The sequence below is a fragment of the Lonchura striata genome, chromosome 35, assembly GCF_050655825.1.
Source record: "Lonchura striata isolate lonStrDom1 chromosome 35, ASM5065582v1, whole genome shotgun sequence".
In the NCBI taxonomy this organism is placed as follows: domain Eukaryota; kingdom Metazoa; phylum Chordata; class Aves; order Passeriformes; family Estrildidae; genus Lonchura; species Lonchura striata.
In genome coordinates, this window is record NC_140737.1 from 2626864 (window position 1) to 2653571 (window position 26708).

General features: G+C 53.5%; 2 protein-coding genes and 1 pseudogene across 2 annotated transcripts in view; 2 read left to right on the top strand and 1 right to left on the bottom strand.

The window, feature by feature from the left end:
• LOC144247634 (uncharacterized) overlaps positions 1–26708 on the top strand; it is a 748886-nt gene that overhangs the window by 474057 nt on the left and 248121 nt on the right. The window lies entirely within an intron of this gene.
• The window catches only part of LOC144247632 (uncharacterized), a 375628-nt gene that overhangs the window by 100799 nt on the left and 248121 nt on the right, over positions 1–26708 (top strand). The gene's annotated exons all lie outside the window — the stretch shown is intronic.
• On the bottom strand, positions 288–2979 carry LOC144247609 (H-2 class II histocompatibility antigen, E-S beta chain-like; annotated as a pseudogene).

Below are 26708 nucleotides of genomic sequence, written 5' to 3' on the forward strand. Positions count from 1 at the left end.
TCACCAGTTGCCGGGCAGACCCGCAGCAGGCAGTGTTCCCCACCTGGACCCGCCCTCCCTGCCCAGGGCCGGCCCCGCCGTGGGGTCCCCCCAAGTCCCTCCCCAGTGCCCCCATGAACTGGGCTGGGTTTAACTGGGAAGCTTTACTGGGAACACTGGGAGCAGGGGGCAGGGGCAGAGTGACAGCAGGTCTGGAGACACAGGTCCCCCCAAAATCAGCGTGGGGATGGAGCAGGGGGTGCCGGCCGGGCCCGGGGTCACGGCGAGGGGCTCTCACCGCCGGCGGCTCAGGAGCTCTGTGGGCAGAAAAAAGGGGGTGACACCAGGCTGGGGACCCTGGGGAAGCATTCACATTCTGGGGGAGGGGGGACACAACCCCCGGAACCCCCCTATTCTTGTGCAGGTAGAACCCGATCCCCAGTGCCAGGAAGATGAAGCCCAACACAGAATCCCCAGTTCCTGTCAGCATCTTGCTGTGGCAGCATCCACCAGCATCTCCGGGGTTTCCGCAGGGGTCAGGACCCCCCAGAAACTCTCAGAGGCACCCAAGCCTCTTCAAGCACCCTCCTGGTTGCTCCCAACCTACTCAGGATCCCTGAAACCTCCCTCTTGATCCCTTCCTCACCTTCCCAGGACCCACCAAAGCCCCTCCTGTCCCGCTCAGTATCTCACAGCCTCCTTCCAGTTGCCCCCCACTGCTCCAGGACCCCCAAACTGTCAGTCCCTTCCCAGCCCCACCAGGGGTCATCCAGACTCCTCCCAGTCTCTTCCCAGCACAACCAACCTTGTCCCAACCTCTGCTTTTCCATCCCCAGTCTCCATCCAACTCTTCCAGGCTCACTCTCATCCCTCCCAGTCACACCCAGCACACCCAAACTCCCTCCCAGTGTCCACCAGGACCCCCAGAACCCCATCCCACCCTCCCCAGTATTCTCCAAACCCCTTCTTAGCCCTTCCAAACCCACAACCTCCTCTCCCTGTTGAAACCAGGCTCTCTCCAACTCCCTCCCAGGTGATTCCAGCACATCCCAGTGGCTCTCCTAGTGCCTCCAATTCCTCACCTGTATCCCAGTGCTGGATCAGGGGGTGCTCCAGGCTGACGTGCTCCACCTGGCAGGTGGAGGTGACCCTGGCCCAGGTTGGGGTTTCCAGCAGCACCAGGAGCTGGTGGGTTCAGTCCCCATTCGGGACCATGTCGGTGGCCACCACAGAGAGCTCCTGCTGGCCCTGGAACCACCTCAGCTGAATGGGAGCAGGGTAGAAATCCACCAAGGAGCAGAGCAGGTGACTGGGGCTGGGCCGGGAGCTCGAGGGCACCAGCGAGATGGACACGGTGGGGGGCACTGGGAGAGAGCGGGGACACACTGGGATCAGCTGGGGGGAACTGGGAGAGAGAGGGGAGGGGTGGTGTGGCCTTGGGGCAGACTGGGAATGGACTGAGAGGGACTTGGAATGAACTGGGAAAGACTGGGATGATACTCAGAGAGAGGGGAGGGGATGGGGGGCACTCGGAGAGGGTGGAGATCTCGGAGTGAACTGGGGAGGAACCGGGAATGGGCTGGGAAGGAGTGGGAGGGACTGGGGCGGCACTGGGAGGAACTGGGAATGGGCTGGGAAGGAGTGGGAGGGACTGGGGCGGCACTGGGAGGAACTGGGAATGGGCTGGGAAGGAGTGGGAGGGACTGGGGCGGCACTGGGAGGAACTGGGAATGGGCTGGGAAGGAGTGGGAGGGACTGGGGCGGTACTGGGAGGAACTGGGAATGGGCTGGGAAGGAGTGGGAGGGACTGGGGCGGCACTGGGAGGAACTGGGAATGGGCTGGGAAGGAGTGGGAGGGACTGGGGCGGCACTGGGAGGAACTGGGAATGGGCTGGGAAGGAGTGGGAGGGACTGGGGCGGCACTGGGAGGAACTGGGAATGAAGCGCGCGGCACTGGGAGGCCGAGTCCAGCGCGGGGCACGCGGCGCTGCGGGTCTGCCTGGCAACTGATGAGTCATCAGAGACTCGCGCTCTGATTGGCTGAGGGGCGGCAGCGCCACGCCAGGCTGAGATGGACAGCCGGGAGGCGCTGGGAGAGACTGGGATGGACTGGGAGAGCCACGGGGATCAGTGGCAGGGACAGAAGGTCTCGGGGATGGGCACAAGGAGGGCTGAGGGCTCTGGAGCGATTCCCAGAGAGGTTTTGAGGGCCCTCAGTGTCATTGCCAAAGCAGGGCTCGAGGGCACACGCTGTGCCCCGCGCTCACCTCGGCGCTCCCTGAGGAACGGGCTGAGATACTCGTGGTTGTACCGGCAGAGCCAGTCCACCGCAGTCCTTCTTTGCTCCATAACGTGCGGGTCGCTGTTGCAGTACCTGGCTGCTGTCCCTGGAGTCTCTGTCCCGTGGTATCTGTGGATACCATGCAAAGGCCTTTTCTGCTTCTTTACCCTGCACTCTCCTTGTAGCAGTTCAGGCTGGAACAAATGGCTCCCAGAACAGGGACCTTGGGCAGTTGTCCAGTCCCGGAGAGCGTCTCCTGAAGGTCATCGGATCCGGGATCTTCGGGAATTCAAGCGTCGTTTGGGACCAGCTCCAGGAGGAGCTTCTTCCTTCGCTTTGTGAGGACTGTTTCTCCTGGCCTGTCGCCACCCCTTTGGAATTCTGAGGGAAGGCTGCCGCTTTGGAAGGGAAGCTTTCAGAATCCAAAGGACCGGCAGGAGCCCACCAGCCCCCTCGAGGTTTCGCTTTTCCTTTGTGTCCCTCGCATTGGTGAGTACTCGCAGCGTGGGCTGCCAGGTGCCCGGGGGAGAGCACCACACATGAACACATTTATCTTAAGTTAATCCTTTTGCCTCGTGGGGGGGAATTTTGGGTTGTTTGGGGAACATGGACAATCATTTATCCCCAGCTCAACGAGAGATTTATATTCAGATTAAAGCAACTTTAGTACTAGGGAACATTTCATTTAAAAAGAGGGATCTTAAAACTTTTGTTCAGTTTTTGTTTGAGCACTTTCCTGATGCTTCCCAGGAAGATGTTTCATAAGTTTCGTTCTGGGGAAAAGATTGGTGATGCATTTATGATATACAAACGGGGGGAAATTATAAAGTGGGCAAGTTTAATCCTATTTTTGATTTGATTTTTAAATTAGTAAAGCCTAAGAGAGAAAGTTGGGTCCCTGGTTCTTGTTCCCCGTGTTCCTCCCTCCCTGATCCTAACCCTGCTTCCCCTATGGGTGGGATGGGAGCCAGACCCTGCTCACGGGCACAGGGCTGTCACCTACTCCCTGCTGCCTCCTGCCCCACTCAGTCCCTCTCTCGGGCTGGCCCTGGCCACTCCAGCCCGAGCCTTCCCCGCTCCCTTGTCCCCGACTGCCCTGTCCCCAGTTTGGTCCCCAGCTCCAGGAATGTCAGTTGTACAGCCCCGCCTCGGGTCCCTCCCCTGCGCTCGCATCAGGTGTCACCGTCGGGACCAGCCCCTTCTGTCCCCTGCCCACATCCCCGAGTGGGCCCTTGAGGGTGGTTCCCTCCTTCTCCAGCCCATCCCGGTTCCCACGCCGTGGAACCGAACGCGGGCCTGGCTGGAAGCCCGCCATGCTGGCCTGCAGGCCCCGAGTCACCGGGCCCCACCGCTCCGCCGGAGGCTGCGCGCTCCAGCCCGCCCCGACCCACCTTCCGAAGAGGATGAGGACGGCGGCACCCCGGCAGTAACAACAGGCCGGGAGGAGGCTGGACACGGATCAGGGAGGAGCCCTGCGGGATGGGGACCTGGACTTGGTGAGAGATCTCGATTGCCTTGCGGCGCCTGTCATCATTAAATGGGGAAAGGAGCCACGATGGGAGCGGATTCCTCACACTGAGGGGAAGGAGTTGAGAAAAGTGGCCAGAGACTACGGCCGCAATTCTCCATATTTTAAAAATGTATTGGACTAAACTTTCACAGGACATACCTTAATTCCCCATGCCTTCCATTACATTACCACTGCACTATTGCAGTGGAAAAAACTTTTAAAGCCAATCCTATCCAAGTATGACTTGAGTGAAGTTTTAGGCGAAGGCCAGGAAGGCCTTGAGGCTTTGGCAGGAGAGGGGGAATTTAGCAGACCAGAGGATCAGGTCATGCTGCCCAACAATGTCTTAGATGACATCAAATCTGCTGCAAAGACTGCTCTTTTAAAAATCCCTGATGGAACCACCCTTGTCCAAAACTTTTCTTCAATCCATCAGGGGGTTGAAGAGACATTTGTTAAGTTTGTTGACCACCTCCCAGAGGCCATCGATCGCCAAATTGATAATGTAGAGGCCAGGGATGAACTCCTGGGAAAAATGGCAATGTCTAACGCCAACCCGGAAACCAAAAAGCTTCTCGGAGCTCTTCCCCAAGATCCAGAGCCACCCATCCCACAGATGGTCGACACCTGCACTAAGGCCTCTTCTTCAGAAACTGCTTTAGCCCTGGCCGTGAGCAAAGGGGTGGGGGAGGCAGTGGTGCCCATTAACAACGAGAGGTGCTTGAACTGTGGCCAGTTCGGCCATTTCCAAGCAAACTGCCCTCACTGGCCTCCTGTGCACTTTAACTCACCTCGCTGCCCTCTCCAGAACACCTAGAAATGATCAGCCCTCGCAGCGTCCGGGAAACGGGCGGGGAGCGCGGCGCGGTCCCGCACGGAGACAACGAGCGGCAGCCGCGGCCCCGGGGCCGAGGGCGGGCGGGCGAGGCCGGCGGGCGGGCAGCCCCGCCGGGGGCGGCTCAGAACCGCAGTCCTGGGGCGAAACTGCCGCCCCCGCCCCGCTGCTGCTCCGGAGCTCCTGCGCCCGCAGCGTCCGCGGGCACCGGCCGGGACAGAGCCCGGGAAGGAGAAGGGGCCGAGCCTCGGCGCGGCCGCCAGCGCCGGGAGCGGGACGAGCCCCGCACGGCAGCGCCCCAGCACCGGCGCCACGTCCAGCATCACCAACACACACGCAAACCCGCTGGCCAAGGTAAAAAAGTCCTTGCCATGAACGTTCTGGGGACAGGAAATGGTTCAATGTCAAAAACAGATACCGTTTCATAACCCAGAATGATAACAAACAAGATGTGCTTGTTCAACAGACTGCTATAAAAAAGAATAACCCCAGGAAATAACTCCACAGTCTAGGAGATGGAGAAATTGTGGAATTTAATATAATACAAGGAAGAAAAGGCCCCCAAGCAGCCGATGTGACAGGACCTGGTGGAGTTCCAGTGCAAGGTAGCAAACATGCAACAAACTGCAAACCTGCAAAATATTACCCATGTCATGGAAGTCCTCCACACTCCTATTGAGGAAATAAAACCCAAAACCAACAACCAAATCCCAGCAACAGCCCAAAAGCTGAAAGAGCACAGAAGACCAATAAGCCATCCTCCATCCAAGACTCCACCTCCATATCAAAACAACTTTCCAGTCCGATAAATCTCACTTCTTCTAATACCCTTCCCCAATTCCTGTGGCCTCCCTGCCCCCCTCCCACTTTCCCCTTTTCCTTTCCGTTGTCCTATTACCCCTTTTTTATGTTCCCACAAATTCCTACCTCCTTTTCCTCCTTTCCATGGCCTCCCTACACTAGTCCCTTTCCCCAGAGTTCCTTCATAATACCCGAGGGAGTGTAATTGGGGGGGAAGAAAGGACAGTTTTCCTAAAGTAACCATCTTTTTCTTAAAAGGTAATGATTTCTATTTGGAGTTTCCAAAAGGCACACCACCACCTACATTACCTCGTACAGAGTCTGTCACAGCCAGCAGCACTGCCACAGGGGCCAGAGAACCAGTCCCTACCGAAGGCTCCTGACTCCATCTCCTGATAAACTGGACTAAGAAAACCCCACATCCCTCCTGCCAGCTCTAAGAAAATCTATTTGGACATTAGAGACTCAGAATTGTTTGCATTTTGAAAATTGTATGAGTGCTTTTGATTGTTTTTGTCATTTTGTGTTGATTCAGTTGATCCTCCAGAGAAGCTTTCTTAATAATATAAAAAGGGGAATTGTGGGGACCCTGGGGGGCATTTCCCTGGTTTGGGGAGACGCGGGAGGCTTCCCTCAAGGGGCTGTTGGACTCCGTTTGCTCCTTTCCCTGTTCCTGTGTCTGTTCCTGTGTCCCTGGGCCACTCCCTCCCTGTTCCCTGGCTGGGCCTCATCTTTGTACTGCCCAGGGACCAGGGTCACCCCCACCCTGACTCCTCGGGACAGGGAGAGCTGAGAGTTGGAGCAGGGGGATGGGTGTGCTGGGGAAAACCCTGAACATCTCACGGCGTGGCTGAATCAAACATCCATGGATACCATGCAAAGGCCTTTTCTGCTTCTTTACCCTGGACTCTCCTTGTAGCAGCTCAGGCTGCAACAACTGGGGACCGTCCAGCCCAGATCCTCCCACGGGGATGGAGCTGGAGCAGCGCACGAAGCTCTGCCCCCACTCAGGACACCCGCAGGGCCTCCCTGGTGTGGAAGTGCTGCTGAGTGATGATCTCTGAATTCCACCTGAAGCTCTTCTGACATTCCAAGCACTCATAGGGCCTCTCCCCAGTGTGGATCCTCTGGTGTTCCATCAGGTGGGATCTCCACCTGAAACCCTTCCCACATTCCAAGCACTTGTGGGGCTTCTCCCTGCCATGAGGCTTCTTCCACCAGCTCCGAGCTCCGCCTGGATCTCCGCCCGCCTTCCTGGCTCAGGGGGGCTCTTTCCTCCCCGCAGCTCCCTGGGCTGGGTTTGCAGCTCCTCCTCCTGCAGCATCTCTGGGGCTTTTCCTCCTCCTCCATCCAGCCACGCGCAGGGAATGACAAATCCTGGTTTGGGGGAAAAACAAGAGGAGAGCACCTTGGACTGGAGGCTCCTCCTGCCCAAGTCCATTCCTAGAACTCAGCAGGGCTCTTGTGTCCATGAAAATCTCCACAGTATCAAGGTTCAGCCCAAAACAACTCTCCCTGGAGTTCCCTATCTCTGATCTCGCCACTTTTGGGGTTCCAGAGGTTTCCTTTCCTTGGGATGATGGGGGTCCAATGGCTCCACGGGTTCCCCCTTCTCAGGTGTCTTGCTTAGGGATGATCCTGGGGCTGTTGGGGCTCCATGGGGTCCCTTCTCCCCTGATGCTCTACTCTGAGATCCCAGGGGTCCCAGGGGTTCCTCCTCTCCAGGCTCCCCCCCCTTTCCAGCCAGCCGGGGGTCCCCCAGCTCCAGGATCGCCCCTCTCTGCTCTCCCCACTCCGGGGGTCCCAGGGGTTCCCCTCCTCTGCTCCCCCGGGGGTCCCCAGGACCAATGTCCTCCCCCTGGTGACACTGGGCAATGGCCACGTGGACTCCCAAAGATCCCCCAGGGGGCTCAGCTTTGGGGTCCTGCAAGATCCAAACCTACACACACAGAGAAAAAAACCTCCCAGGGTTTATTTGGGCCTCCCAGATGACATCTGGGGCTCAATTCCACAATCTGTAAGCTCCCAACACACCCCAATAAAAAAACCCTCTCAGAGACTCCCCGATATATTTGGGACAAGCTCCCCCTCCCCTCTCACCTGCAGGATGAGCTGGGGGCGATGGTCCCGGGGCCAAGGGTGCTGCGGCCTCAGGGGGCACTGGAACCTCCTGTTTCTCCTCCTTTTCCTGCTCCTGATCCTCCTCTTCCTCCTCCTTTTCCTCTCTCCCTCCTCCTCCTCCTTCCTAATCCCACCTCCTGCCCAGTTCCTGCCTTCTGTATATTTAGAGTGGAGCACCTTGCTTGTTTTTAGAGCGAGAACAAAGATCCCAGCGGGAACACGGCTTGCTGGCTTCAGTCAGAAGTAGCAGTGACTAAAGGTCCTGTTTCCTCTGCTGTGCTCCCGTCCTTGTTCCTCCTCAGTGTTCAGGCTGGGCTATGGGGTGTCCCTGTTTGCTGCATTTTCAGAGCTCCTCCTGGAGCCTTTGGGCAATAGGCTGTGCCCTGGGAGGGTTCTTTGTGCTCCTTTGTGACCCAGGAGAACCTTCCGGGCGGTTTCTGCGTGAGCTGCTGCTGTGATGTCACAGGAGCACTGCCACGTCCCCGAGGTGCTCCCGTGGCTGTGGGACACGGAGGCCTCAGTGTCCCGAGTGGCTCTGGGCACTGCTCCTTGCCGGAGGATCCTCCTGCCCGAGGCATTCTCAGCACCAGCCCAGCCCTGACGGGTGTCCTTGTGTGCTTGCAGGGCTGCAGTCTGCAGGCGTGTGCAGCGCAGCCAAAATGATCCAGCACGTGGCTGCTGCAGTTTGCACGCTGTACTCTGTGGCTTATTCGGGCTATTTTTTAACCCACTTGGCACGTAAGTCGAGGTTTTCCCTCGGTGCTGTGGCTTTGGGCTTGCTGTGTGCTTTCTGTTCTTCCTCTGGACCCGAGCTGACTTTGTAACCAAATGGCCATGAAGGCCCCATTGCTTTGGGAGAGCTCCTGCCAGCAGCTGCAGCTGAAAAAGGGGGTGTCTGCAGCCAGCGGGGCGCGCACAGCATTTGCAATGAGCCCTGGGGGGTTCTGTTCCCTCCAGCGGGGAGTCTGTGGCAGCAGAGCCGGGAACTCCCTGCCCAGCCAAGAACCGACCCAGCCCAGCATTTTGTGCTGTTCTCTTGCTGTGGGAAGGGACTGTGGCTCCTGGAGGGACGCTGGGAAAGCAAAATGCTCTCTCGGGGTTGCCTTGCTCCATGGCATTTCCCACCACAGGCAGTTTTTTCCTGACAGCATCTGGTTCATGTTCCCTCTCCCGTTGCAGGGCACCTCATGTGTGGTTTCCGAGCAGCTCCTCCTCCGGTGAGTGGGAAAGGAACCTTTGGTGTTTGGAATTGTGCAGCAAGCTGTGAGCTCGGCGTGTGGCAGCCGAGTGCCAGCCTGGGAGGCTGAAGGAAAGTTCCTGTCAGAGTCTTTGCAGCAGCAGCAGCAGCAGCAAAGGGATCCCAGCAGATTTCTCCTTTTCTGCTGCAGAGCTTTTGAAGGGCTTCAGGTCTGGTTTTGCAGGCAGAGGATTGCTTGCTGGCTTTAGCCACGGTGGAATATGGAATTCCCAACAATAAGTGGCAATGTTGACTTTAGCCCATTGTTAGTTTGAAGGGCTCCAAACCCAATTTCTGCTAAGTGCAGCTGGATGTGCAGCTGAGGGTAAATAAGGTGGTCACTGAGATAGAACTTCCCGTCCCTCACGCTGCCATTTGTCCACAGGGCACAAAAGCAGCACCAGCCCCTCCTCTGGCTCCCTCTGCTTCCCAAGAGGAGGCCAAAGAGGAGGAAGACAGCAGTGAGCTCCCCGCTGTTCTCGGGGACGCTGGTGAACTTCCCTCGGTGCCGGGAGATGACAGTGAACTTCCCGCTGCTCTGGGAGACGAGGGCGAACATCCCGCGCTGTGGGAATACAGCGGCGAGGCTCCCACGGGGTGGGACAAGGACAGTGGACATCTCCCGACGTGGGACGAGGGCAGTGGATGTCCCCTGGTGCGGGACGAGGATGGCCAAGCCCCCATGGTGTGGGATGAGGACAGAGGACATCCTGTGCCTTGGGAAGAGGAGGTTGAACTTCTCCCAGCATGGGAAGAGGACAGTGAATGTCCCGTGGCTTGGAAAGATGATGGCGAACCTGCAGCATTTTGGGAAGAGGATGGAGAATCTCCCTGTGATTGGGAAGAGGATGGAGAACCTCCCTGTGCTTGGGAAGAGGACACTGATCCTCCCTGTGCTTGGGAAGAGGACACGGAACCTCCCTCCGCTGTGGGATCCTGGGCTGAAGGTTCTGACAGCAGCACAGCCCTGCAGCCAGAGGGAAGAGGGGAGTGGTGCCTGGTGCAGCTGAGTACGTCTGCTCTGTTCCTGTGTTCAGAGCAGGGGCTGTGTGTGTGTCTCGGCATCAGCTGCAGCCAGCGTTGCTCTGAAGCTGAATGTCACAGGGGCATTTATTGTCCTTCCCCAGCTGAGACCAAGGGGCTCACGGCCCCAGGGAGTGGGGCTGCATTCTGGCTCTGCTCTGGCGGGGTCTGGCTCTGGGAGGGAGCCTCTTCCACGTGGTTTCTTTCAGGGAACATCGTGAGCGTGGAGGATCCTGCCGAGAAATACCTGGAAGTGGAGCAGATTGGCCAAGGGTAAGTGCACGGCAGCTACTTCTGCACAAGCAGCCCAGGGGTTGTGCTGGTGCAGGATCAAGGGAGAAGTCAGGAGAGCTCCAAACACCTTCAGACACTGGGGTGCCATCCTGCTGTCTCTCAGTCCTGATCAGAATTGAGAAGTGTGGTCAGAAGGAGCCGTCACAGGCCCCTGAGGCTGGCAGTGTCCTGCCTGCAGCATGGAGCAGGACCTGGAAGATCTTCTGTGTCTGGAGCTGGATTGCTTAAAAGAGCCACTCACCATCTGGAGACTGTCAGAAAACAGTTCTCAAGGAGATTTCTTTCAAATATTTTGCTTCAAAAAATATCCTCCAGTCAGCATTAACAAGCTAATGGTTTGGAAACAGGAACCAGAGATGAACTAATGAGTGCTCTATTCTAGCACAGCTCGTAGAGCCCATACATTCAGCAACAGACACAGAGCTGATGCACTCTGGGGGAAAATGCATCACCTGCCTGATGGCAGGACCCTTGTGGATCCTGCAGGTCTTAGGCAGGAAATGGAAAAGGATGAAATGCATTCTTTTCCAGTTCTTTAGACACCCATTGCTCACCTCAGGTTTTGAACTAAAGCAATTCAGCGTGGACATTTGGGATTTGCTCCAGCCCAATTCCTTCGTGTTGGGTCTCAGTATTCCCTTGCACACCTGGCATGGCAGAGGGCTGGTGGCTGCTGCGCTGTTGTTGCAAGGGTCGATGCACCCAGGTGTTTGTGAGCGCTGCAGGCAGCAGAGATCTCCTGTCTGGGCTGGCTTTCACTCCCAGGGCCTCAAGCGCTGCTTCTTTCTTCTCTGCTGTTTTGTCTCCAGGGCTTTCGGAACCGTTTCCAAAGGACTCGACAGGGCCACTGGAGGAGAGGTCAGTGCCAACACGCCCAGCACGTCTGGCAGCTCTCCAGGGCTCTCCCCTCTGCTGGGAGCTGTGGCTGCAGCTCTGGGGGCCAGCAGAGTTTCCTGCACAGGCTGCTCCTCTGAAGGCAGAGCAGTGTCAGCCTGCAGAGCACAGCTGGGACACACTTGGTCCTTCTGGAGTGCCCAAAGGGATGCAAGGAGGGCAGCGGTGTCTGTCAGAGCAGGACGCGCTGGCTTCCTCTTCATATTTAAAAGTGTGAATGGATCAGGGCTGGAGACTGAGGCCCAATTTATCTTCACCCCAGCCTCAGACAGGAACACTATTTAGCAGTTTTTCCATCCAGCCTTTCATCTTTAAAGGGTACCTCAAGGCCTAATTAGGGAGAAGTCCTGCTTGGGCTCAATTTGGGGATTTAATTCCACTTCAGCTGTCCACAGAGAGAGAGGGAGAGAAATGAGAAGATGGATGTCCAGAGCAAAGCTCTCTCCTAAACCCTGCAGTTGTTTTTGGGTCTGGGGTCAGTGACAGCCTGTGACAGGGATCACCTGAGCAATGGATGTGTGTGTTTGCTTTGTTGTGCAATCCCAAACAGAGTAGCTGCATCTGAAATCATGACCAAATCCCATAGAATTGCTAAAGGGTTACTGGCTGTTTTGCTCTGTTTTCACAGAACCAGAATTACCTCCTGCTTGCAAAATGTGTTTGAATAATAATGAGAGTGTTGAGGCCATATGAGAAGACTGTAGGTGCAGAGAATGTGGTTAGAGCTTGGAGGCTGACAGCTGAGGGGCCATTTCTGCAGGGCTTGCAAGGCCAAATGTCTCTGGCCGTGTGTCCTGTAAGCAGCCCCAGCGAGCAGAGCAATGGGCTGTGGGAGTGGCCCTTGCTGAGCTCTGGTGCCCATCCCAGGGCAGTTTGGCACAGCCCAGCTCCGTTGCTCCAAAAAGCCTCGCCCCGTGTTGGCTGTGGCCTCCTGCCACAGACTCCTCCAGTTAAAGGTCTGCAATGTCCCCTCAGGTGGCCATAAAGAAAATGAGTCTCAGAGGGCAGAACAGGGAATGCGCTGTGAATGAGCTCCTGCTCCTGAAGGACAAGAAGAACCCCAACATTGTCAACTCTTTGGACAGGTGAGTGCTCCAGGCCTCACCCCGTGCACGGGCCCTGCCTCAACCTTTCCTGGCACCCGTAGTCTGTAGCCTGTTTTGAAAATGCCTGACCCAGCCGTATCTTCCCAAAACAACAGCCTGGCAGTTCGCTCCCTCCGTGTGCTTTGGTTACTTTGGTTTGTTTTTTCCTTCAAGTTGACCCCGTTTTCTGTGTCTTACAGCAAGTGCTGATAAACCACAGCAGAAATTATTTCCCTTGGCTTCTTCTTCCCAGCCCTTTTCCATTGCTGCAGATATCAGGAAAACCAGGGCCTTGTTTCCAGAAATGCCTCATTTGCCCATTTTTCACTGGCATTGCCTGTTTCTGAAGGGACTTTCTGAAAGGTTTTCTGATTGCTTTTGTCCCAAGTGCTGCACGGCCTCCTCCCCTGGATAACCCTGGGAGTTGTGTTGCCTTGTTCTGCAGGGAATGGTGGAACTGATGAGCTCAGAAGCTGAACCAGCTGGGGCCAGTGTTGTGGTTCCACACTGATCTGGGCTGTTGCTAAACTGCATTTTTCACCTGCTTGCCATCTAAGGCCTCTCCTTTCTCACAGGTGTCTCTTCCTTTAGACTGTGCAGATTCCAAGGGCTCTGCAGCCTGGCAGGAATGTCTCTCCATCGGATTCTGTCCTCATGGACAAGTGACCTGGAAACAAAACTGCACTCCAGACTTTTCCATGGGGGAATTGAGCACTGCACATTCGTCTCCATGTCACTGCTTTTCTCTTCCAGCTTCCTTGTTGACGGAGATCTCTGGCTGGTGATGGAATACATGGATGGAGGAACTTTGCAGGACGTTGTCAGACAGACACGCATGGCTGAAGGAGAGATGGCAGCTGTGAGTCGGGAGGTGAGGGATCCTGCCTGTGGCTGCCATGGCTTGGGCACGATGGTCCTTCCACAGAGGCGTGAGAACAGGAGTGGCTCCATGCTCAGGGCTCTGTTTCTCTGTTGTTTTTATAAGCTGGAGAAGAAAGAGCCTTTGCAGTGAACGGCCTGCCAGCATCGCTGCACTTCTGCTCTGTTCTTGCTCTCTTTCCTGCTGTTGTGGCACTCTCTGTCTGTTCTGGATTTGATGTGCTGTTCTCAGCTTTGCCCTGAACCGTTTGCCTGGAGCCTGTCTGCTCTGCACTCCTGGCCTGTCACAGCAAAGCTGCTGCTGGCAGAATTCCGACCTGTCCTTTCTTGTGTGATAGATTCCGGCCATTGGTTTTTGTCCTGGTGTTTCTTGTTCTCTCTCAGTGCCTGCAGGGCCTGGATTTCCTCCATGCGAACCGGGTGATCCACAGAGATCTGAAGAGCTCCAACATCCTCCTGGGCATGGCCGGCTCTGTCAAGCTGGGTGGGTGTTCCTGGCCAGGCACAGCGCTCCCGGGTGCGGCTGTGGGGCTGCTTCCCAGTGCCGGCCAGAGCCCCACAAGGGCTGCTGGGGGCACTGCCCGGCCCCTGCTGCCAGCTGAGAGCGGCTGCCCCTGCAGAGAGCTCCGGAGAGCAGCAGGGTGCCAGGGGTGGCTTTGCTCTGGGTATGGCCCTCCCAGAGGGCAGGAGTTGGAATCTAAATCTTAAAGAGAATCAGTAAAAGCCACTGCATGAAAGCTGAGGGTTTCTTTAAGGGTTCAGTTCCACCTTCCCTTGGCTACAGCCCTCAGCACTTTTCCAGCTGACTTCACTACTGCATTCTCAGACTGAGAATGGGGAGTCTTGGTGCTTGGTTTCCTCATTCCAGCTGCCTTTGACAGTGTTTGTTTCTGTCCTCAGCTGATTTTGGCCTCTGTGCTCAGCTCAGCTCTGAGCAGGACCGGCGCAGCTCCATGGTGGGCACTGCTCACTGGATGGCCCCAGAAGTTGTGACCAGTTCTCCTTATGGCCCCAAGGTGGACATCTGGTCCTTTGGCATTGTGACCATCGAGATGGTGGAAGGAGAACCTCCTTACTTCAAGGAAACGAGGGCCATGGTAAGAGGCAAATTCTCCAGGGGCTGCAGAGCCCTGTGAGCACAGGGTGACCCTGCACTGGGAGCAGCAGCTGGAGGTTTCTGCACCTGGGGAAGGGAATTCCCAGAGCACTCGGGCCTCAACACAGACAAATATTCTGCAGTCTCCAGCAACAATTTGCTTTGGGATTCATGCTGTTGCAGCTCTTCTGGCTGTGAGGATGACCTGAAAATGTGAAGCAAGTGCATCAGCTCTTTCCAATGGCTGTGGCAGCACCAGGGTTTGGGTTTTTTGGTTGGCACAGGACAATGAGCTGTGAGCAGCATCTCTGCCAGGGAGGAAAGTGCCCCTGGAGCTGGGGCTGAGAACCCGGGGTCGCTGTGAGCACCTGTGGGTGGGAAGGAAGCTGGCAGAGTGCTGAGTTTTCTTTTCCTGCAGGCTCGCGCTCTGATCCGGCACAACGGGACCCCGCAGCTGCAGGAGCCCCGGTGCCTGTCGGCTCTGCTGCGGGACTTCCTCGAGTGCAGCCTGGAGCCGGACGAGGAGCAGCGCTGGTCTGCCCAGGAGCTGCTGCAGGTGAATGCCGAGCGGCCGAGGGGAAGCAGCAGCGCCAGGGAGGGGTTTTCTGCTGGGGCCCCTCCGATAGTCTCCAGCCTCACTGCGTTCCACACGCAAAGCAAGCAGAATCCTCGCCGGGTTTGGCTTGGCAGGGTCCTTTCGAGGGCATCTGCCCCTGGTGCCCCACGAGGAGCAGGGCCATCTTCAGGCAGGTCCGGTGCTCAGAGCCCTGCCTGGCCTGAGCTTGGATGTTCCCAGGGAGGAGGCACCTCCCACATCTCTGGGCACCTTCTGTCAGTGTTTCCCCACTCCTGGCAAAAAGATTCTGCCTGCGATCTAACCTGAGCCTGCTTCCCTCTCCTGAGTTTCTGACCATTTCCCTTTGTCCTGTTGCAACAGAGCCTGTGAGTAAGTTGGCTTTGGAAAGTAACAGTTCATTTCTTTCTTTTTTATCCTTTGGGCAGCACCCATTTTTATCATCAGCCAAGCCTCTCTCCAGCCTGACTCCCCTGATCACCACAGCAAAGCAACTGAGGGAGCAGCGGAGGAGATGAAGCACTGGAGGACAGCTTTTAGTTACAGTAGTTAGTTAGGACAACTAGTTAGTGATGGTAGTTAGCAGTGCTAGTTGGTTATGGTAGTTAGGACAGCCTGTTTGTTACGGCTCTTATGACAGCCTGTTTGGTATGGCAGTTTTTTGAATAAAAACTCTCTTAAACCTCAACTCCCTTGAGGTGTCCCTTCCTCCTCCCTCTGTGACTCGGCTGCCCGGAGCAATGTGAGGGGAGAGCGGGCCCAGCCTGGCCCAGAGCTGAGCCCCAGCAGAGCCCTGGCAGAGCCCAGAGCAGCCTCGGATCTGCAGAGTCAGCCTGGGAGGAGGCGCTCGGAGCCTTCTGGGCTGCACCCGACTCTTGGTTACAAACTGCGTGTGCTGGAAAATGCCACCGGCTCTGCCAGAGGGCAGAAGGGGCCCGGGGAAGGCCCCAGTGCTCCCTGCAAGGGAAACACCTGCCCTGGGTTTGTTATAGAGAACTATGTAGTTGGTGGCTTTTGCTCTTATGTCTTGACTTCTGCAACTTATTCTTAGTCACAACGATTTTGATGCAGTATAGTTTGTAATCACTTTTAACTGCTTTTGCTGTAATATAATTTGTCAGCTTTTTGTGGCCAATGCCCTGGCCCCTGTGTAGCTCATATCCTCAGAACATCATTCTTGGATGATAGTTTAGTTTGTGCACAGTGTGAAAAACATACATACTACTTTTGGCTTTTGCAAAATATTGAACTGGATGCCATGGGTTGTGCATTAGAATGTTAACTTTTGCAGAAGTAGCTGTAGTTGTGAAATAATAACTAATGCTTTTATTTTTGTAACTAACTGACAGTAATAACTCAGAGGTATTTGTGAAACAGCCAATGTTGATTTAAAGTACTTGTGGAAGTAGCTAAAACCGTCTGCATGGCCAGATAACATTTAAGGAACGGGTGTGATGAGGACCCTGCCGCTGACCCTTCGACTGTCAGGAACCGTCTCCTGCTGATGTGGAAACCCAGGTGTCCCAGGGTGAGGTTCTGGTGTTTGTATCCCCAGTTGTAGGTTCTGTTCATGTTTGATATTCTGTTCTGTGCTCTCAGAACTGACTCTGAAAGTGAAGGTTTGTTTTGTCTTGTTATCAGCTGGCTCACCTCCCCCCATGGTCTGTTCTCCACAAGAGGCTTGTGCGGGCTGGCTTGGCTTGCTTTTGCTGGCTTTGTTTGCTTGCTCTTGCTTCCGCTCTTGCCTTTGCTTTTTCCTGTTAGTTTTAGTTTAACTAGGCATTCCAATTTTTTCCCTGGACTGTTTCTTTCCCTTTCCTTCTTCTGAATACCATCCAACCTGCTCTGGACTGGGACCTGGGAACCCCGAGGAGCACCGGGAGCCTGCGCTCTGTGATCTGCAGCAGCCATCCCCAGTGCCCAGAGCAATCCCCAGCGCCCAGACCCGGGCGACCACCCCCAGGAGAGACTTTCTGGATTTGTCATCTCTTCAGAGTGGTGAAAGAGTTTTGTTGTCATCTGGTGTTGTTCATTTTTTTTAGTGCTGGGGATTGTTTTGTTAGTTAAATAAACAGGTTCTTTTCCACTTCTCTCAGAGAAAGTTCTTCCCGAATCAGGTGGGTGGGGAGGAGCCGTGGGGGTTTGTTTTCTGGGGGCTCCTTCCAGAGGAGGATTTGGGGGATTTGCATTCCAAGAGCACTCAGGGTTGCGTGTTGAGGTTATGCCCAAGGGGATCTGGGGTTGGACAACACAGCTGGACTGAAGGTTAAAAATGTCCAAGGGGATCTGGGGTTGGAAAACAGTAACACCTAAAATTCTGCTGGGTTGAGAGACATCCAGGATTAAACCTGCTGGGTTGATGGATTAACATTCCATGAGCACTCAGGGTGTAGATATGTAATGTAGACTGTTTGAAAGTAAAAGGTACCTTGTATGTGAAAGTGAGTGAAAAATAAAAGTGAGTAAATGTAGATGAATGGAAGTATATAAAATGTAGATTGTTTATTCTGAGCTTTACTTTATCTCCTTGGAGGCAGGTGGATTGTGTTGAATGGTATATTGAGAGAAAGGACTTTTTGAGTAGTTGAAAGAACGTGGTATTCAGGTTGTTAGAGAAAGTGGGAAACAGAGGCAGAGGACTTGTGAAGAAACGTGAGGAATGGACTATCACATCTAAAATGGACAACACCAAAACACACCAAAGGAGTGTTGAAAAGGACTTGCATAGAAAAATCAGCAAAAAGGAGTGACAAGGGAAACAGAGGTCAAGCCTGGATTGAGCACTGTACTCACCAGTGAGAAGATCACACGTACCTGCTGTGGGCAGCAACCCCACAGGCAGGGGAGGTGGGGGTATAAGCCACGCCAGACCTCTGTCATTCCTGTTTCTGTCTCTCATTTGTTGTCTTTTCCCTTCTGAGATAGCAGCAAGATCGTGTCACAAATGCTACAGAAAGTATTACATGGAAAGAAACCAAAGTTCCTTTTTGGTACACACACCCATGTCAACAGCCACAGACCCACCCAAATTGAGTACCTGCAGGCAAAATGGGGAAAAACTGCAGTGTACCAGAATAGGCTGGCTTGAGACTGTTTATTGGCTAATGAAGGGGATTTCTGTGGAAAGGTTAATGTATCAGACTGTTGAAAATAGATGACAATGGGGAGGTCATCCTAGAAAAAAACAACCCAGATACCAGTCCAAAAATGGGAAAACAGTGTTAAAAACTAACTGGTGGGGTAATGTATTGAGGATGGGATGGTGGAAGAAATGGGGATTCTTCCTTTTATGTGTTACAACTGTTATAAATGAAAGTTTGTCTAGACAAATTAATATGAAAAACTAAAATATTTATTTTGCAATCAAATTCTACCTAGCCAGCCACAAGGAAAGAACAGAGTGGAGCCCGGGGTCGGCCCTGGGTGTGCAACAAAGAGGTCAGCCTCAGCAGAGGTTTTCCTCTATGCCCACACACCTCCATCCTGGCACAAGCGGTTTTTATAGGGAAAATTCTGCCTGAGGCCAAGATTTCAGCAATCAGTCTTTTCTTCCATTAAGAGTCTATATGTTAATGAGATTTTCTTTTTTGGTGATGAGGGAGAACAATTCAGTGTCTGGAGTTTGTTGAATCCCTTGATGAAATTTACGGGAGGGAACCTGCATTCACCTGTGTCTGCCCAAGGATTTCCATGATATCCATCTCGGGTCCTTCAGGCAAGGATCAGCACCGGGGGTTCCTGTATCTCCCCAGCCATGGCCCATCTCCTGGGGAGCCGCACCTTCTTACTTGTAAATCAGTTTCCAATATACACCCGGTCTCACCTGCGAGGGTGGGGGGGAATCCTAATACAAACGTGTAGAGTGTTAGAGTGTTCTAACAAATCTAACAAATATTAAATGTCACATATATCATATTAGAAATGGCGCCAATTATATCTGCTGCATATAACAGTATGGTAAATGTAGCTTTGTAGATAAAATGAAGCTTTAGTAGTTAAAAAATAAACTATGTATGTGTGTGTTGGGGGGGGTTTAAGGAATGAGATAGTCGCTTCAAGGAACACGCAAATTCTCCAGAGAAGAGCAATTTATGGTTTTCTTATTAGAAGAAGCTGATTTCTTCACGCCTTGCTCAGACTCGAAGACCCCGTGGGGATTAAAGAAAACAGTTGACATACAACAGACAGAGTTTTTTGTTTCAAATATAATGTATGCATAACCACGAAGGATATATGAATATGCAACAGTGTATTGTTTTAGGGGTGATTCCTTTATTCACAAGGTACATTCCTCTTGGCTTAAGTACCAGAGAGCATCTGGACCTCAGATATTCTTTCTTTTTTATTGTCTTGTAATTGCCCTAACTATAAATTTTTATCAGTCTAATTATATTCTTATTTTTTTCACCATTTTATTATTATTAAACTTTTAAAATTCTAAAAACCAAGTGATTGGCATTTTTCACAAATTCCTATCAGGAGACAGAGAAAGCTTTTATCATTTCAATGCCATCATTTGATTACAAGCTGTCCTCGGAATAAGAACCAACCAGACAGCTCCAGCTCCTGACCTTCCTGCCGACCAAGCCACTGAAATGAGGAACAAAACATTTCACCAGGGGATGGGATCAGATTATCTGTTAGCAGGAAAAAAAGCAGTTTGAGGAAAACTAAATGACTCAAACTGCTGCTGGCAAAGAGATGACAAGGGGAAAGTGCTGAAAAAGATAATAAAGGAAATAGGAAAGCAGTTTCTGTATGGGTCCAAGCATGGAAAGGATGGGAATGAGACACGGTTTTCTGGCTCCCCGGCAGACCAGGGGTTAAACGTTGGGTGTCTCCTGGATTTTCCCCGGAAAGGGCCCATCTCTGCACCGAGACACCTTTTTTCATTTGTAAATTAGGTCTTTCTTTCTCTGCCAACTGTGGTTTCTCCAGCCCCGGCTACAGCCACTGGTCATTTAAAACTTGAAGAATCTCTTTCTACAAGCACAACTGACTTGATGCATATTTTACATAAGCACGAATTATTCCATAACATATATTATAATGGGGCTGCGGAAATCTCCCTGCAGGTCCATGGGGGTGCAGAGATCCCCTGCGGGTCCATGGGGATGCAGAGATCCCCTGCAGGTCCAGGGGGATGCAGAGATCCCCTGCAGGTCCATGGGGATGCAGAGATCCCCTGCAGCCCCTGGAGGAGCCGGGCTGGAGCTCGGCGATGCCTGAGAGGAGCTGTGAGCCCGCGGGCAGAGGGGCCCCGCTGGAGCAGCCTGTCCTGGCAGGACTGAGCCCGTGGCACAGTGACCCACGCTGCAGCACTCGGAGGGGGCTGTGCCCAGGGGATGGACTCCGCTCCGAGAAGTTCCTGGAGAAGTCTCGGCCGGGAGAGAGCGCAGGGTGCAGCAGGGAACGACTCCTGTCCCTGAGCAGAGGGAGAAGCCCCGGGGGATGAGCTGAGCATGGCCCCATTCCCTGTCTCCTGCCCTGCCGGGGGAGGAGGTGCAGCTGGGAGCAGGGAGGCGTGGGGAAAGCTGCATTTAAGGCTCTGCACTGACTTCTCCTTCTCCTGCTCCGAGTCTTTGGAGTTTTCTGCCAGAAATCTCTCCCCTGCCCCACACACCCACAGGGCTTGGGGCAGGTTTCCCTTTTCGGGGGAAATCAAAGCGAAGCACTGATGCGCTAACGAGGGGCAGGAGAAGTGAGGCTCCTGGGCTTCCCGCAGAGGCGGAGGCACGGGAGGCGCAGGGCCGGGAAAGCCGTGGCGGGAGGCGCGGAGAAGTTTGTTTGTGTGGGCAGCTCAATCCCGGCTCGGGCCCGGGCCCGTGCCGGGGCTGTTCCTCATCTCCGGCTTTCCCCTCACGCAGCCCGGGGGCGCCGAGAGCGCGGGGCGAGGCGGGGCCGTGCGCAGAGCCCGCCCCGAGCTCGCTGCCATTGGCCGCCGGTGCCGTCAGTCGCGGTTGCGGCGCGCTGATTGGTGGGAGCGGGGCGCGGCGCGGCCCCGGCGGCGGGCTGAGGGCGGCCGTGGCCGCGCAGCGCCGCCATTGGCCGAGCGGCTGTGCGGGCCCGGCAGCGGCGGCAGCGGCCGGAGCGCGGTGAGGCGGCGGCGGCGGAGCTCGGAGGCGGCCCCGGCGCAGGTGGGAGCCGCGCTGGGCTCTGCGGGGGCTCGGGGCTGGCTGCGGGCGGAGGGGGCGGCAGGGGGCTCCGGCGGCTCGCCGGTGCCGTGTCCGGCCTGTGCCGGCCCCGGGCTGAGGGCGCTGCGGGAGCGGCTGCCCGCGGTCTCCTTCCCGCCGGGGCCGGGCAGGAGCCGCTGCCGGAGCAGCGCTGGCTCGGCCCGGCTGCTGTGGGTAGGACAGAGGGGCTGCCCCGCGGCCGGGAGCGGGCGGGGAAATTCCCGTCGCCGGAGGTTCGTGTGCCCGGCGGAGAGCGAGGAGTCCTGTCAAAGTGACTTTATTGCCGAGCAGGGGCAGAGGCCGTGGGGCATTTGCCGTGCGCTCTCTGCCGTGCTCGTAGTCCGCAGCCTCCTTTTTATCCTCATTTTCCCGGCCGCATCTCCCTCTGCCTTTGCCCACCGGCTGAGTTCCTTGGAAGGTTCCGACTTCCCGATGCGCCTGGAGCCTGTCGTCGTTAATGTGCACCCTCCTTTTGTAGAACAGCCGATATTCATGGCTCTGTTAAGTCTTTGTGCTGCTCCTCGAGGTTCGGGAATGTAGCGGGACTTTTAGCAGCTGTCTGGGTCAATTTGTAACATTTATTGGAACTGATGGTTTCTCCCCTTCTCTACAAGTGCCCGGCCCTATATCCAGGCAGATTCACTCCTTGACTTTTGTTTTGTTCTTCCCGGGTCCTCTTTGGTTTTGGGATTATTCTCGGTGCCCTCATTCCCTGTCCTTTTGTAGCCGTTTGTGGATCAGGAGGCCTGGCTGCCACCTGCATCCCCTGGCTCAGCTGCTGGATGAGCTGCACTGCCAAGGTGTGGAGCATGGTAAAAAGATGAGAGTTGCTGCAGCACAGAAGAGGAGAAGCAGCATTCATTTAACCCCTGGTGTGCCTGGGAGCCACAAAAGCGTGTCCCATTCCCATCCTTTCCATGTTTGGACCAATACATAAACTGCTCTCCTATTTCCTTTGTTATCTTTTTCAGCACCTTTCCCTTGTCATCTCTTTGCCAACGGCAGTTTGAGAAATTTAGTTTTCCACAAACTCTTGCTTTTTTCTGCTGACAGATAATCTGATCCCATCCCCTGGTGAAATGTTGTGTTCCTCATTTCAGTGGATTGGTCGGCAGGAAGGTCAGGAGCTGGAGCTGTCTCGTTGGTTCTTCTTTCAAGGACAGCTTGTAATCAATTGATGGTATTGAAATGATAAAAGGTTTCTCTGTCTCCTGATATGAATTGGTTTGGGTTCCCAGTGGCTGGTCCATGGTGTTGTAGGATTTGTTCTGGTGGCCATTCAATACTTTTCCCCATTTTTGGGTGCTTCCGCAAGCTAAGGTTGCATCAACTGAGTGTTTTTTTCTTATTCCATCTTCAAATACTTGAATTCCAGCTGACCTCCCTGAACTTTTTATAGGAAAAACCCCAGTGCTCTGATACACCCTGTACAGCACAGACAGTGACAGCAGATGTTGGGGTGGGCAGAGGGATGATCCCCCCCTTATTTTAGTGAAGTTTTCCCAACATTCTCCATTTGCTGTTTCCCTTTGCAGCTTCAGCCGTTTCTGTTGCAGAGTCAGAGATCCTCAGCATGGGCTCTGCCTTCAGCTGTGCAAATTCCATCTGTGCAAGCAGGCAGAGCTTGGGGTGAGGGGCAGAGGGAATCAGCTAATTCCTGCCCCAGGCAAGAAGAGCCAGGTACATTGTCCCCACTTTGCCCCAGCAGTGTTAATTTGCATTTCTGAAGCTCCTCTCTTGGCTGCCTGCTTAAGAGTTTAGGGGTCACCTTTAAATCTCTTCTAGTGATGCAGCCTAAAGGTGAACTTCGAAAAACCCAGATCAAAATTTTGGTATCTTTTACAGCTACGCACAAACATAGACAAAAAATCCCAAGGTAATTCAGCTTTTTCTACTTCCCCTCGGAAGAAAAACTGATTCTTACCTCCTTTACCCAAACATAACCAGCTATATAGAAGTATGAGTATTAAAAAAATACTCTAATGCTATAAACTTTGCACTGAAACTTTAGGAAAAAGAAAAACTTCACTATTCTTTTTAGTGTTAGAATCAAGGCATTCCTTGATTCTGGCCAGGATGTGTAACAGAAATCATTCCATCCTCACATAACCTGGGTGTGCAGAGAAAATCGTTCCATTATATGTGGGTTTTACTAGGTTTTTCCCAAAGTTGTGCAGTCTCAAGCAATCTAAATAGATTGGTTTAATGTTCTGTAGTTTCAAGTAATGCAGTTTTTAGTATTTGGTTTCCTATTGGATCCGGATTTCTTTGCTTCTACTGTTAATGAGGTGGGAAGTGCTGGATTTCCTTCTCAGCCTTTTGCAGACCAGGTGTCTGCAGCCCTGCCGGGGGCAGTGTCTGGGGTAGGTGTTGGTTGCTGTTTGCTGTTGGGGTTGATGTTTTGCTGCTGGTCGTTATCTTTGTGGGTATCTTTTGGGCCATTCCCAGTGTGTTGAGATGTTAAACTCATCTCCACTGAGTGGTGTAACATCCCTTAACAAAACCTTTAACATTTCTTTCCCCAAGGCCAAGGCAAAGCAAGCCTGAGTAGAGAAATCAAAGGTTAACAATGTTCAAGTCTATGAGCTGGTCTATTTTCCATGGATGCACTGGCAGGCAGTGTGTGAGTGTGAGTGAGAGCCAGAGTGGAATTGTCCCGGTGTGTCCCCAGCAGCTGTGGCAGTGCAGGCCCAGAGAGCACTGAAGCTGCAGCAGTGGCAGCAAGGGCTGGCCCCGGTGGCTGGAGCTGCCCAGGGAGGGTGGCCAGGCCGAGGATTTCAGCAGAGGATGTGTGGGCAGGCCCAGGGCCTTGCCCCGCTGTGGAGCCCTGGCTGCTGCTGCGCTGCCTTCAGTGCAGGCTCAGGGGGGCCTCCCATCCTCCTGCTGCAGGCGGGAAGTGCAAATCTCCGGGGCTGCAGAGACCTGGAGCCCAGGCTGAGGGGTCCCCCCGTGTTCAGCTGTGCTGGCGGCTGTTTCTGGCCTCGGGCCCCTTGGCATGGGCCACGCCACTTGGCCACCAGTGGTGCTGCTTTGCACTCCTTAGGCAGAGCCCATGTCCTGCTTGGATGTTGGCAACAGCAAAGTGCCAAGGCAGACTCTGTGCCAGCCCAGCTTCCTGGGGGAGAGATTGCACCAGAGACAGGATTCTGGCCACAGACTGCTTTAAATGTGCATCCCTTATCTGCACCCTGCACTGGGTGGAGAATTCCCAGGGTAAGGAATTCACAAGGTCAATTCCAAGGGGAAATAATTGAATATCTGCCCTGGCTCTGGCTCTTCTTCTTGCCCAAGCCAATGGCAAAAGCCATACCCATGACATCTTGGTTTCTATCCCCAGCTTCCAAAGGTGTTTCTTTCTTTCCCCATTCATTCTTTGTACCCAGCCTGAGCTCTGGGTCAAGAGGTCCCATTGTATTCCTAAAGCTGCCATAAGCCCCTGGAGGATCTTTCCTGTAAAATGAGTTCTGCTCTTTGAATCTGTTGTTTCTGCAATCCCTTTTATAGAAATTACTTCTTTTAGAGATGCCTTATTAAGTGATCCAGTGGTTGCTGAGCAATCAGAATTGCTTTTGCCCCCCCTGTTAGGTGAGATGGTGTCACCAGAAGATATTGAAGCCTTCCTGCTCAGGGCATTTCAGTGCCAGGCTCTTACAGGCACACACAGCTGTGCTGGTTGAGCTGACCGTGGGGGTAACCTGCACTTTGTCTGATTCCCTTTCCTCAATAACAGCGTGTCTTGGAACTCTTTTCCCTTCTGCTGCCCTTGAAGAGCCATCCACCAAGACATTTTCTGCCTCAGGCCAGGCAATGTCTCCTGAATCTCCCCCAGGCTGGGTCTGGAGCTGTGTCACTTGAATGCAGTGCTGGGTTTCTTCCCAGCCCCTCTGTGGGCTGTTCAAACAGGAGGCTGGGTTAAACCCTTCCCCTGTCCTTGTGGGAACTCAAAATGTCTCTCAGACATTTTTAGAGGTTCCAGGCCTTGGTCAGAAGCATTCTAGACCCTGCCAGACAGCTGAAAAACAGCTGTGATTTTGAGTTTGAGCCATGGAATGAATTACCAACTTTGGAGGTGGAACAAGCAGTCACAAAAGGTTAGATAGTGTAGTAAAAGTAGTTACAAAGTAGAGGGGAAATTTTTTTAGTATTGTACAGGGGGGTTTTAACACATGTACAGGGGGGTTTTCACTTTGTACATGGGGGTCAGAAGTTTTAAGATGGAGGAAAGTGGGCTGATCCTGTTCTTCCTCCTTCTTTTTCCTTACCTCCATGTTCTTGGTGATGTTGGCACTCACAGATTGGTTTAGAGTAGAAAAACACTTGGCAACGTAGGTAGTAGGTATTGGGGAATAATTGTAAACATGTTATACAAAATATATCTTATAAAAGATAGCAGCAGCCCTGGGCGGGGAGAGAGACGAAGAAGACAGCAGAGAGAGAGGATGTCAGTGTGTGTGTGTGCCTCTGCCCAGGCCACTGATCAAATAGCTGCAGTCCAAGAACATAATCTGTTAGATAACTAGCAATAAACTGCCTTGAGACCGAACAGCTAAAGCCTGCAGAGTTTTTCTTTGGAAGCACGGGTTGGAGGAGGAATTTCACCACCATATGAGACCCCAGAGCAAGGCCGGGGTTCTCACATGTCCTCACTTCTGAATCCTCCTGTGCCACTGCACAAGTTTCACACTGTAATAACCGAGCATTGCTCATCCATTGCGAGGCTCTTTTGGTGATCAAAGCTTGAACTTGATGGGAGACTGGAACAGTTGGAGATCCTGTTGTCATCAGTTTTGGGCCTCGGTTCTGTTGAATCTGTGGCTGCATAATTCTGCAGACAATGAGGCCACTCCGGCCATTGGGTGAAACATTTTGGCCCAAGGATTCCTTTGGCATGGCCCTGTTTAACATTCACCTACAATTCCAATTTCTTTTCTGTAGGGAGCACTGTGCTCCAGGACGGTTTAGGGGAATGGAGACGAGAGATCTCTGAAGTTGCTCTTGGGATATAAGGTTTATTAGGGATGGAGAAAGGTCTTGCTTGGAGCTGCCAGATGCAGCACCTGGCAAGCTTGAGGGGATGGGGGAGGGGAGAGACAAGAGGATGCTCTAGGACAGGGTGGAGGTCCTCAGAGGGGGGAAGATACAAGAGAGCGTCTGGCCCCTCGGAGACCCCTTATCAGGGGCTTCAAGGTGGGCTGGAGCAAGACTTGGGCCAATGGTGTTACAGGCACTTGATGTTTTAGGGGAGGGTTACAGGTGAACCATACATTTTGGGGGGTGAGATGGAACAGTTCTATTTGACTTTTGGACTTATCTGTAGGTAACGGTATTGTCCAGCCAGTAGGGAGGATTGTTTTCAGCATGGCTGTATTATGAATAATTATATTTATCCATCCTTCCCAACACTTTTCTGAGTCTGGAAGAGCCACAGCTGAGGCATCAATATTTTTGGTTGTTCATTTTCTCAAGTTCTGCTCTCTTTCTCCTGTCCATACCACAGCATGGAGGCTGTCTGGGGTTAAAAAGTCCTACAGTGTTCTGGCTGGAACAGAGAATCCTCAATCCAGGTTGTGTAATTCCTTTCTAATCCTCAGCATTGTCACAGCTCCTTTTTGTTCCTGGGTAGTGTTACTTCTAAGATTGCCCACACCCACTCTGGGTCATTCAAGCACAAACCTTCCGTCAAAATATATCCCAAATTTTTAACCTTTTTCTCCACCATTTGCCTTTTTTTTTACCAAGTAGTCAAAAGATTTTTCTTAGCCAGAAAATTCAGCCATTTCACAGAGGCTTTGTTTGTCTACCACTTGTTCTTGTCCTCCTCATTGGAGCCATCTGATTCCCTGACTGGCAGGATAGGAGTGCTGTAGGGAGACATCCCTGGCTCCAAGAGCCCTGCCTTTAGCAGGGACTCCATACCAGGCTGTGA